This window comes from Manacus candei, unplaced genomic scaffold (genome assembly GCF_025592945.1).
Source record: "Manacus candei isolate 608988 ecotype Guabito, Panama unplaced genomic scaffold, ASM2559294v1 h1tg000023l, whole genome shotgun sequence".
Classification (NCBI taxonomy): Eukaryota; Metazoa; Chordata; class Aves; order Passeriformes; family Pipridae; genus Manacus; species Manacus candei.
In genome coordinates, this window is record NW_026138071.1 from 14,554,548 (window position 1) to 14,565,460 (window position 10,913).

The window sequence follows — 10,913 nt, forward strand, 5'->3', positions numbered from 1 at the left end:
GGCGATCACTGATGTCATGGAAGTGCAGTTGTCTGAAATGACAAAATCAGTCCTAACTAATAGATCGATTTGGAAGTCTGTGCATGGATGGATTTGGGTTAATAAACACTATACCATATATTCAAGCTGATATGGTGCAAATACTTACCTTCCAAAAGAAAAAAACTCAATCAAACAAAAGACTGGAAATCAATGGAAGGAACCCACCAAAACCAAATTCTTTTGGTGTTTAAATCTCTTCAATATCTTCATATTTGCTAGTGAATTTCATTCTTTGCTGATACAGATATTCTGTGTTTTGTAAAGCATTATTTCAAAATTAATGTTATCTTGGAAGAGAAAAGAACAATTAAGAAAGCATACTTGTTTCTCTCCTACCTCAAAAAATACTGTCTAAGGAACACAGATTCAGATCACAGTTGTTCTTTCATAAGAGGAAACTTTACAAGGCAACATTTCTTCATTGTATCTGGACTTCTCAGACTCCTGTCTTTTGAATGTAACACTTCCAAAGTTCCCTCTGTAGCCAAAGGTTTTGAGTCTTCGTTTTGTGTAACAAAAACTGTCAATAAACAACAAATTAGTTGTCCCTATTTTTTTACAAAGCCATTGAAGTTGACACCTTTTCACCATATATACTCCACAGGATAAACACTGCCAACATCAACTAATCATAATGTTAAGAATGTGGTAGGTTTGCCTTGTTCCAAAGTTGTTTTGAGGTCATTTTGGTAGTCCTGCAAATAGTCAGTGGGGCAGCCCTTTGTAACTGAGTCAATTCCACAGAATTCAGGGCAGGCAGCAATGGGGGACGAAGGATCATAAATTGGAGAAAACCCACCAGTTTTAGTGAATGCAGCAGAGAAGCTTCTAACAGCTGCAGTATAATAAAGAAGTGTTAGAGTTAATCCACTGCTATCTGTCTTTATTTTGCTAACCCAGTCGAGTGGACACCACAGCATTGAGACTACATTAATCAAAATTTGGAATGACCTGTTTTTCATTGCAAACTGCAGTTATCTTTCTTTACTGATTGGCCTTGACCTGTCAGCTGCATTTGGTACTGCTGACCCTGGGGGTTCTCTCCAAGAGCCTGGAGTACTACGAAAGGTTGTCTGACTGTTCTTGCCTGGTTTAATTCATATTCTACTCAACATGCCCATTTTATTTCCAGTAGAAATTGTTCATTTAATTGCATTGTAAGTTTTATGGGGTATGCCCCAGGCTGCATTCTTTATGCCAAGCTTCTCACTATTTATCTGTGGAGGGAAGGGGGGGTGTGACTCACTAACCAAGCTAAACCAGGCTTCATAATACCAGTAATTTTCACTGCTTTAAATCGCATACAAAGCCATTTTGGGAATAACACAAAGTGTATATGTCACCACCTGAGGTTGATCTGACAAATGCATTGTTTTTAAGTGAATACTTTCAAGTCAGGTTCATCCTCTTTCTAGGAATTTAGCAATCCTTTCTTCACTGTTAGTATATGCTATTCTGATAAGAGCCCCTAAGTACAGCTTTGTATCTAAGGGCCCCAAAGTTGGTTGGATGACAGCCTTAGCACTAAAAACCCAAAGAGTTCATAGTCAAGAATTCACTATTTTTTCAGATAATACTACTGTAGTGGTGTCAATAGTGTGCAGTAGAACTGATATATTACATCAGTATCATGGTCATTATGAAACTGAAAAATTTAGATCCATCATGCAGGAATAATCTGGATCCCAGTCATCCAACCAGTTTTGTAAAGAATGACTCCTTCTTTACCAAGGGCCAACTGTAGGGGCATGCCATGCAATTACAATAACTATTTATTAACATTTCATTAAATTTATTTTGTGTTATATTAGCCATCTTATTTTAAAATAAAAGGAGAGATTGAAGAAAAAATACAAACTATAATTATAAATATAAAAATAAAATTATCATTAACTTAAAATTTTTTACAACCTATTTTTTAAAGCAGATGATAGTAATAAAAATGAAAGATACAATCAAAAATTGTAAAAAAAAGGGGAGGTACATAAACAGCAAGGCAGTTCACTCATGAGTAAAAGCAAAGTATAAGACAATGTCTGTTGAGAGATCGGAAGGCAAATCTGGAAACAAAACACCTCCAGATTGTGAAAAAATGCATCCTGGAATCCAAATTTTGTGAGCCTGGACATATCAGTAGAATAATAAATGTAACCTTTGGTGGAAATCTTTTAGCCTATTACATAAATATGTTTAAGTAGACTCCAGATGGACTCTGGTATTTATTCTGTTGTTCCTTGTTCTAACTTTATACTAATTTTAGCTGAATTAGCACCAATTACCTCATCTGTAAGTACAATCCCCAACCATTTATACAGAAAGAAAACAAGCAGTTTGTTTCCATAACCTGTCCCCACTAAGTTCCTCAAGCCCTTTCTTTTTGATATCACTTTTCTCTGCTATACATTATATTTAGGAACAAGAGAAAAATAAAGAAAAAAAATAAGGTATTCCTTTTGATTAGCTAGGAGCCAATGACTTTTTTCCTTGTCATGCCTCACCTTGAATTTTTTTCCCCACAACACAGTCTGCCTGTTGAGCAGTAATTGCTGGGGGAGTATTGCCAAAGTAATAAAAAATCTGCATTAATACTGTAACATTCAGCTTAACTACAATTGTAGCACATAGATTACAAAAACCGAAAAGCATACACACTTTCCACTTTTGATGAATGCCACAAATTACTCATAACAACATGTGGCACCAGAACAGAAATGAGCCAACAGCTGCAGAGATTTAAGTCATTTGTACACTGCCTGTTGTCTGGTACCTCCCCTGCTGGAAGTTACCATCTTCAGAAAACAGTAAGGAGAGGGGAATGTGGGCCTACATTTCAGATGCTGCAATTCACAATCCAGCATTTTAAAACATAGCCAATCTGACTGTAGTAAAAAAACAAAAACAAACAAACAAACGAAAACAAAACAAAAAAAAATGAAACCAAACCAAACCCCCCACACACACACACAAAACAACAAAAAATCAAACCAAACCAACCAAACAAAGAAAACAAAAAAAAACCACCAAAAAGTATTTGAATTCAGCATTATGAAAGTAGCATTTTGCTTGATTTTATTAGAAACACAGAGATTCCTGTCCCCACCCCGAAGTAACAATGACCAATTATATATTAGTTGAACTTTTCAAAATGCTCATAATTTTTTGTGTATTCTGTGTGTATTTATAACCCAGTTCCTCACAGAATGGTTAAAGCACAGCTGACTGTCACAACAAAGATGGTTTACTTCTCTTCCCAAATCATCCTACCTAGACTGCGAACTTACAAGGTTGCAGTCCTACAATATTATGTAGTGAATTTCCTATGCAGTTCTCAGTGGAAACAGGAACACTCACAGAGCCGCAGGAAGAGCAGCAGTGACCAGGAGACTCTCAGGAAGGTCTGAGACAGTTTTGGAAAGGTCTGGGGAGACCTTCTGCACCGGTTGGTTTCATACAGTAGTAATTAATATGGGTTCTAGCACACTAAAACCATTTATGTAAGGCAGACAAAAAAGCAACATGGCCCCTGCTACAAGGAACCAAAGGTTTGTGGGACAGTTATCAAGCTGAGATAATACCTAGCAGCAAACTGTAGGGAAAGCATGATTCAAAAGAAACTATTTTATATCAAAATATTCCCTTCTCCTCATCACCCTTCCCAGAGAAGTAATTCAGCAACATCTGTTTTAGTCCAGTAATCAGCTTTCATTAGAGTAAAGAAGCTTGCTATTGCGTGTATGTACAGGAGTCTTTCTAAAACAGGTTAAAGTTTAGGTATTATTTTTACTGGAATACCACTAAAGTAAAACCCTAATAATGGGATGAAAGTTGCACAGACTTTTTTCAGCTTATATACTGACAATTCCTTCTGCATCCTAAGGCTAAAATGCATGTAAAAAAATTGGTTGGGATCTCTGATACTGATTCCACAGGAAAAAAAGAAAAGAACTTGGGTTCAAAAAATGGACTGTAGGTAGATCTTAAAATCAATATTGACAGATTTAATCCAAAGGTCAAACCAGGAAAATCTGCCTCTTGTTATTGAAGTGAACAAAACCAAAAAAGGAAGAGCTTTAGGCTGGTAGCTAATATTTCACCAGTGCTGCAGTCCATGTATAATTTAATACTCCCTGACTAGCTAATAATACTCTTCTTTGTGTTCCTTTCACAAGTTTTGCAATAATGGTCAAGATTTGTAGTTTCCAGCAGTCAGTTTGGAATATTGCCTTGCTGCTCCAGGTCTGATACAGTAGTCCTAATTTTCCACTGGGATGTGCTACATAATTGCATCAGTGTGCTTTCTGAAACTCTTGCAAGGTTGTTAATCTAAAAAACTACAGGAGACAGAGGCTTTGTTTGGGCACTGGACTACAGAACAGAAGGAAAAATAACTAATTAATTTAATCCCATAGCTAACTTCACAAGTTGGAGGTAAAAGCAACAGGTGTACTGGAGGGTTAGCACACGCCCGTATGAAAGGATAAAGAAGCAGCTACTTCTTGCTTAGATAAAATGGCAATTTTAACTGACAGAAAGAGCAAGCTGCATGTTTTCTATGTTTATATGTTATAAGCACCTTTATTTTTAAATATAATCTTGTGTACTGATAGACTTGAATATTGAACAAATTCAATTTTCACTACAGCAAGTGTCTGTTGACCAAACTTAAAGAGAAACTCTGAAGTCACAGACTCCCAGGTGATACTTCTTTGAGGTGGCCCCACTGCAGTGAGGCAAACAGATCCATTTATCTGCATGGTTTTACTAACAAGCCTCAGAAATGGCACCCAGAAAGAGTATGAGAATGGACGATATCTGCAAATTACTTGTGTCTCCTTAGACTGCAGGCCTCATCCTCAGCCAACATAAAGCACAAGCAAGAATCAGACATCAGAAAAGAATCTGATTTCACAATTCTAGAGGCTTTATTTTCTTTCCATATTGGGCACATTGCTAGACAGTTTATTAAATCCCTTAAGAACTACAAAGTCAAACTATGTTTTAAGTATATTTGGCTCAAGATCTTGTAACCAAGTCCTCTGACATCTGGGTAATGTAGATTGATGAAATACATGTTAAATGCAGATGAAAGAACTCCAATGTTATGGTTGCAAACATTACATTTCACCAAGTGACAAGTTTCAGGGGAAACTGCACAAAAAATACTTTTTTGTCATTTTTCCAAAAGAAAATTAGCAGCATTGAAAAATCTGAATTGTTCCCATTTATACAAAGTGACCTGTTTGAAAGTTAAATATTCATACATTTTTTTTAATTGGATCATTGACCTTATGTGAGATTTCTCTTGCATAATCTATTTGCCTGTATTACCATCTTCTTATTAACACAAAGAAGACAATTAATACTATGTCCAATGAATTCAAACCATGTCTGTCCTGAAGGTAGAAATGGAATGGGATTATATATTGCCATAAATATTTCCACTACTCAGCATTTTTAAACTGTGTTTATTGTACATGACCTACAATATTTGGCGAACAACCATGTGCAGCCATTTCCCTGGCAAGTACTCTAGCATTACAGGGCATTTTTTTAAACTAATAACACAATTTTCCATGGAATACATCAGCTTGTACACTTGAGGTCTCTGAATGTACAAATGACTACCAGCTGGTTTCCTCACCTTTGGCTATATTCTCTCTGCAGTTTCAATATATTTCTCTTAATTAAGTGATTTAATCAGCCACAATGAGTAGATTGGTTCTTGACATTTTCTGCAGTTTCACTCTACTTGCCCAGCATCTCCACTGAACTCCTGGTATTGGTCAGTACAATACTGACCAATAAAAAAAAAAAGCAGGGAGAAAAAAGTATAAGATATTTGGCAGAAACTAATATAATCCTTATGATATGGGTTTAAACTACAACCTCTCGTATTTTAGGGCTTAATATTTTATATTTAGCAATATCTATTTCTAACTAAATACAAAATCTCTATGTTGGGAAAAAAACACAAACTTGTACGGGACGTATTATGAAAACTCAATTTTTTTAAAACAGATACACCCTAATTCCAAATTCCTAATACCTGTTCCAAATGCAATCATTAGCATATGTGGCATTACCCTCTTGAATTTTAAATTTATTTTGGCAGCTTTTGAAAGACATAGTCTTATTCACATATTTCATGCCATATATAAAGACATGCACATATGTCCTTATGTCACAGTATTCTAAAAATCTCAAATACACGTTATAAAAAGAATAAACTGTTTCTCACCAGTAACAGACCAGAAAATAATCATGTAAAAAATCAACTCAATGCATTTTGAAATATCTGACTTGCGAGGGGGTGTAATACTAAAAAGTGGAGTACGATTTACAAAGAGACTAAAACACAGCATGCCACCAAATAGCACGATCCTAGCAGCTTAGAGCATAGCACGGAGAGCAAGTCAGGAAAAGGATCATCTGTGTAGCTGTGTTTTTAAAAAATCCTGTCTGTGACAGGTGTTGGCAAAGTAATTGTTAGGGTAGCTACAGTGTATACCAGATAAACAGTTAAAACTATGTTTGATATAAATCACAGTCGGAAGACTGCGTGTAAATTCAGTTTGGGGGGGGGGGGGAAAGCGAGAGGTTTTCTTGTTTAGCAGTCGGAGAGCCACTCTGAGCCACACAAATCCGGTGCCAGATGTGAAGCGAACGATTGGCTGGGCACAGACCATGTGTTCGAGCCGTGCGGGTACGAAAACCCCTCCCAGAGCCAGATCTGCATTGCAGTCCAGGGAAGAACAAGATTTATTTCCTCTGCTCTACTCTCTTGCACAGATACGTACGCAAGCAGGAAATCCACCTCCTCGCCTTCGCAAAATGTATCAAATGATTCTTACTGTTTAGTTAGTTGTTCAATTACCTCTAATTAGTGTTTTGCAAATCTTAGCAACAAAGAATGAACACCATGATCAAGCATAATTACGTATTATTTTTTACAATTTTGATTTCAAGAACAGGAGATATTACCGGCTACATCCTCCATTTTTCTTCTTTCTTCTACATTTCATATTATGCAAATTTCAGAACAGCTGACTCCTCATGCACTGGCATCTCAAACGTAACATATTAAACTTCATTTTACCTGGAGTTTTCAACTGTAAATCACATTCTTTTTTTCTCCCAGCAATACATTAACTCCTTTCTGTTTGATCTATTTAAAAAAAATGTGTTTGCTAACAAAAAAAATTTCTAGCATAAACAAAGAATTTTGCTTTTAAGAAAAAATTTACCCAAATTTACCGTAGAGCCTTTTCTAAATCACACAGCATAGAATGTTAGGCATAGGATTCTTTGTCTGAAGTAAGATCCTTAAATATGACTGTTGACACTTAAACATGGCACCTTTACACTTTGTCTAGGGCATAATTCTGCTAGTAACAGAATTCCCCCATCCTAAGACAGTAAATGTGAAAATCTTGGGCCCAAAGTTACAGAGCCAGCTGTGTTATAATGGTATCTCAGCAAGCTATTTTTCCTTCACTGCTAGTGGCTTTATTGTTTGGTTCATCCTAGTATCGTTGCTAATGCACACTTCTTCCTTTCATTTTTGTCAGAAGGGTTCAAGAAAATAAAATTTTTTAAAAAAATTCAGATACAACATAGACAAAGCAGATGATGGAATAAAATACAGTCTAATAGGTTCAGATTTAATTAGCATACAAAGAAGAGCAGAACAAAAGGGAAAAAGGAGTGTTTAGGAAACTATTCATATTTATAGCAATCCAAAATGCAGGATTATTTTCCATATTACGTGTCTGATAAAAATGTAAAATATTGTAAAAAGTTAACATTTTATATAGAGATTAATTCTTTGTAGAAAGAATTAATCCTGTGACCTTGAATGAAACTGAAATATACAAAGGGAAAGCATTTTAAAAGTATTTTTAACTGAGATGCTCAAAATTGTTTGATCCCTCTCATTTTCTGGATCACAGCTCTCAGATATAGCTCTTAAAGAACAGAAGTCATGCAAATTGATCTAAGGTCTCTGACAGATGGAGTCAAGAGTTTGGTGCTATTTCCAAAATATTTGCTGGAGATTACTAAACCTGTACTAGGCTGGTAGATAAGTATGTGTGTTTTCTGTTCAAACTTGCTCATAGACTGACATATTACTTCCAACACCCCTTATCAATTATTAAAATTAAAATAGGAGAGTTCACATTGAAGCAGCTGACGTGTCTGCATGCACTGAATAACTTCCACAGGAAAGAAAACCAGACAGAAAGCCTTCTCAAATCACAGCAACTAAGACCTGCAGAGACTACCAGAGTTCTGGGGCATGAGACATTTGATTGGCACAATCTGTAGTGGAAAGGGCCTTTAGGATTTGTTGTTTCTGTAGTGAGTGTGTATACAAATATATGTATGTATACATATGTGTCTGTATATATGTAGTCATATATTTCTGTACATATATATAAAGAGTATTATTAACAATTACTGAAATATAGTAAATATTGTAGCATAACTGTACTAAAAATAATTAGTTTATTAACTCTATGTATTTTTTAATTAATGAAGTAAAAGGTTTCCATGCACCATACACTGCATACAAGAATTGCATAAATATTACAAGACTTTACACTAATTTATTATCCTGTCTTTTTTTCAGCAAAGCTCAGCAATTTAAATCAAATTCAGAGACGAGAACAATTCTTTCCCAATGAAGAAGATAGCAGAAGCTGCAGTCTTGTTGTCTTATTGTGCAAGGAAGCTTGCACAATAGTCAAGTGTCTGCAGTAACACTTGTCTATGTTTAAATATACTGTATTTCTATAACCCAGAAAAAAGAACTGAATGTTAAACAAACATTTGTCCTGAAGCTCACGCAAATGCTTTGCTTTATAGCACTCAGGCCTTCTTATCAAAATTGTAGTCTGCATCCTTCTTAAAGTATGAAACTTAAATATATGCAAATCAACTACATTTGCAAAACTATCATGACAATACTAACATTTAATTAATAATGAGTCCATTTGTTTCTGTAATCCCAGAGGTTTATAGAAAATACATTTATTTCAGTGAATTGGCTCCATTAACATCACTACTCTAGAGACTAGAGTTCAAGAGCAATTTCATATTCACATCTTAAACTCTGTGTAACACTAGAAAACACTTTAGCCAATTTCACTAACAATATTTACCTATGCAAGGATTCACTTCACAAACAAATGCTGTATAAGAATCAAGCAATAAAAACCTCCAATAAACCCAGGACAAAAAAGGACATTGAAGAGAAACTGACATTTCAGCCACAGAAATATATAAAAGCAAAAAGCCTTTCTCACTGTTTTGGTTTTTTTTTTGTTTTTTTTTTTTTTTTTTTAACTACTGCTTCCTTGTCTTACAAAGAGGAGACTACATGTTTGCAAACACCGCTAGTAAAAAGAAAAGCATGTCAGCCACGTGCATAGATGACCAATACCACATCTGTTAGATAATGTGAAACTTCATCTGACTATGAAACTACATCAGCCAGAATAGATACAGGTGTTTTAAATGCTACATTTTCACTTACGGAAGTGGGTGACCCGAAATGGTAAGCAATATTCTACTAGATAACCTGATAACCTGAAAACACTTTACTAGCAGAAAATTGTTTGTTTGAAATCAAAATTTTTTTTTTTTTTATCTAAGCCCTCAAGCTTGTGGATACTTTTCATTTGCCACTGTGAATCTTTGTAAAATGTGCATCTCCTTCATTTACTGGTTTGTCTTTTATGTCAGCGCAGTAAGCACAGTATTATAAAATTATTACATTCTCTACAGTTGATTACACACAGGGGAGGGCGATCATGAACTGAAACTGTAGAATTCAAATGTGATCTGCCTATGGCTGTGCAACTAAATGAAACTCAGAGACAATCAGCCTTCATGAGTAACAGTTAAATGCAAAATTAATGACAAACAAACTAATAAAGGCATGGAATTCTTCGAAATCAGGAAGGCAGCTCCCATCTAAACTACAGGAACCTTTGAAACTAAGAGATGTATTTAGCCAGTACCATTGTCTGTCTCTTGATACTCTCACCCTGTGGGTAATGGGCAAGAGAATAAACAGCATATATGAAGCATTTTATTTTAAATAAAAAATGAAATTGAGTGGTTTACTTGATTGAGAGAAGGAAGACGAGAAATTGTTGGGTTTGGCCTCAGTGCAAAGAATATCTGGAGACTGCTGAGATTTTCAATAAACTTTCTGTAAAGGCATCTACCTTCTCACAGAGATGCAGGAATGATCTAAAAACTTGTTTCAACTTCTGCACACAGTAGCAGTGAGAACATTTCTAGACCTATTGGGAATTTCTCTACGTATTAGGAAAATTCTCTTTAGTTAACCAAACAGGTTTTTAAACCTTTGCATAAATAAAATATGCCAGTCTGAAACTCAGTTTTTTGGGGGTTTGGGTTTTGTCTTTTTTTTTTTTTTTTTTTTTTTTTTCCAGAAACTGTATGGTAAAATAAAGAAATTAAATTAGCAGCTAACACTAAACTTCCAGTGATTCAGTAAAACCACATAAACTAGTTTACTCCTTTACACAGCATAATAAAGATATTTTTAAAGTGGCTAAGTGCCAACTCCTGCTTAGGTTAGGTCATCATACTAAAATAGTTACTGATACTGTGAGAGGATAGAGATAACCAAAACTAAAGACACGTTGACTTTATTGGTAGGTTTTTATTATGCTGCTTCTCCTGACATAATTTTTCAGATATGGAAAAATTTTTAATGCATGTGCTTAACTGTGCTTTATTCTACTCAAAATTCTTGCAGAATACCCTCTTTTGAACTCTCCATGCTACTTTATGATGGAAAACGCCATTAAAAGGTATAGGCAATGTGTCTGCGTGGG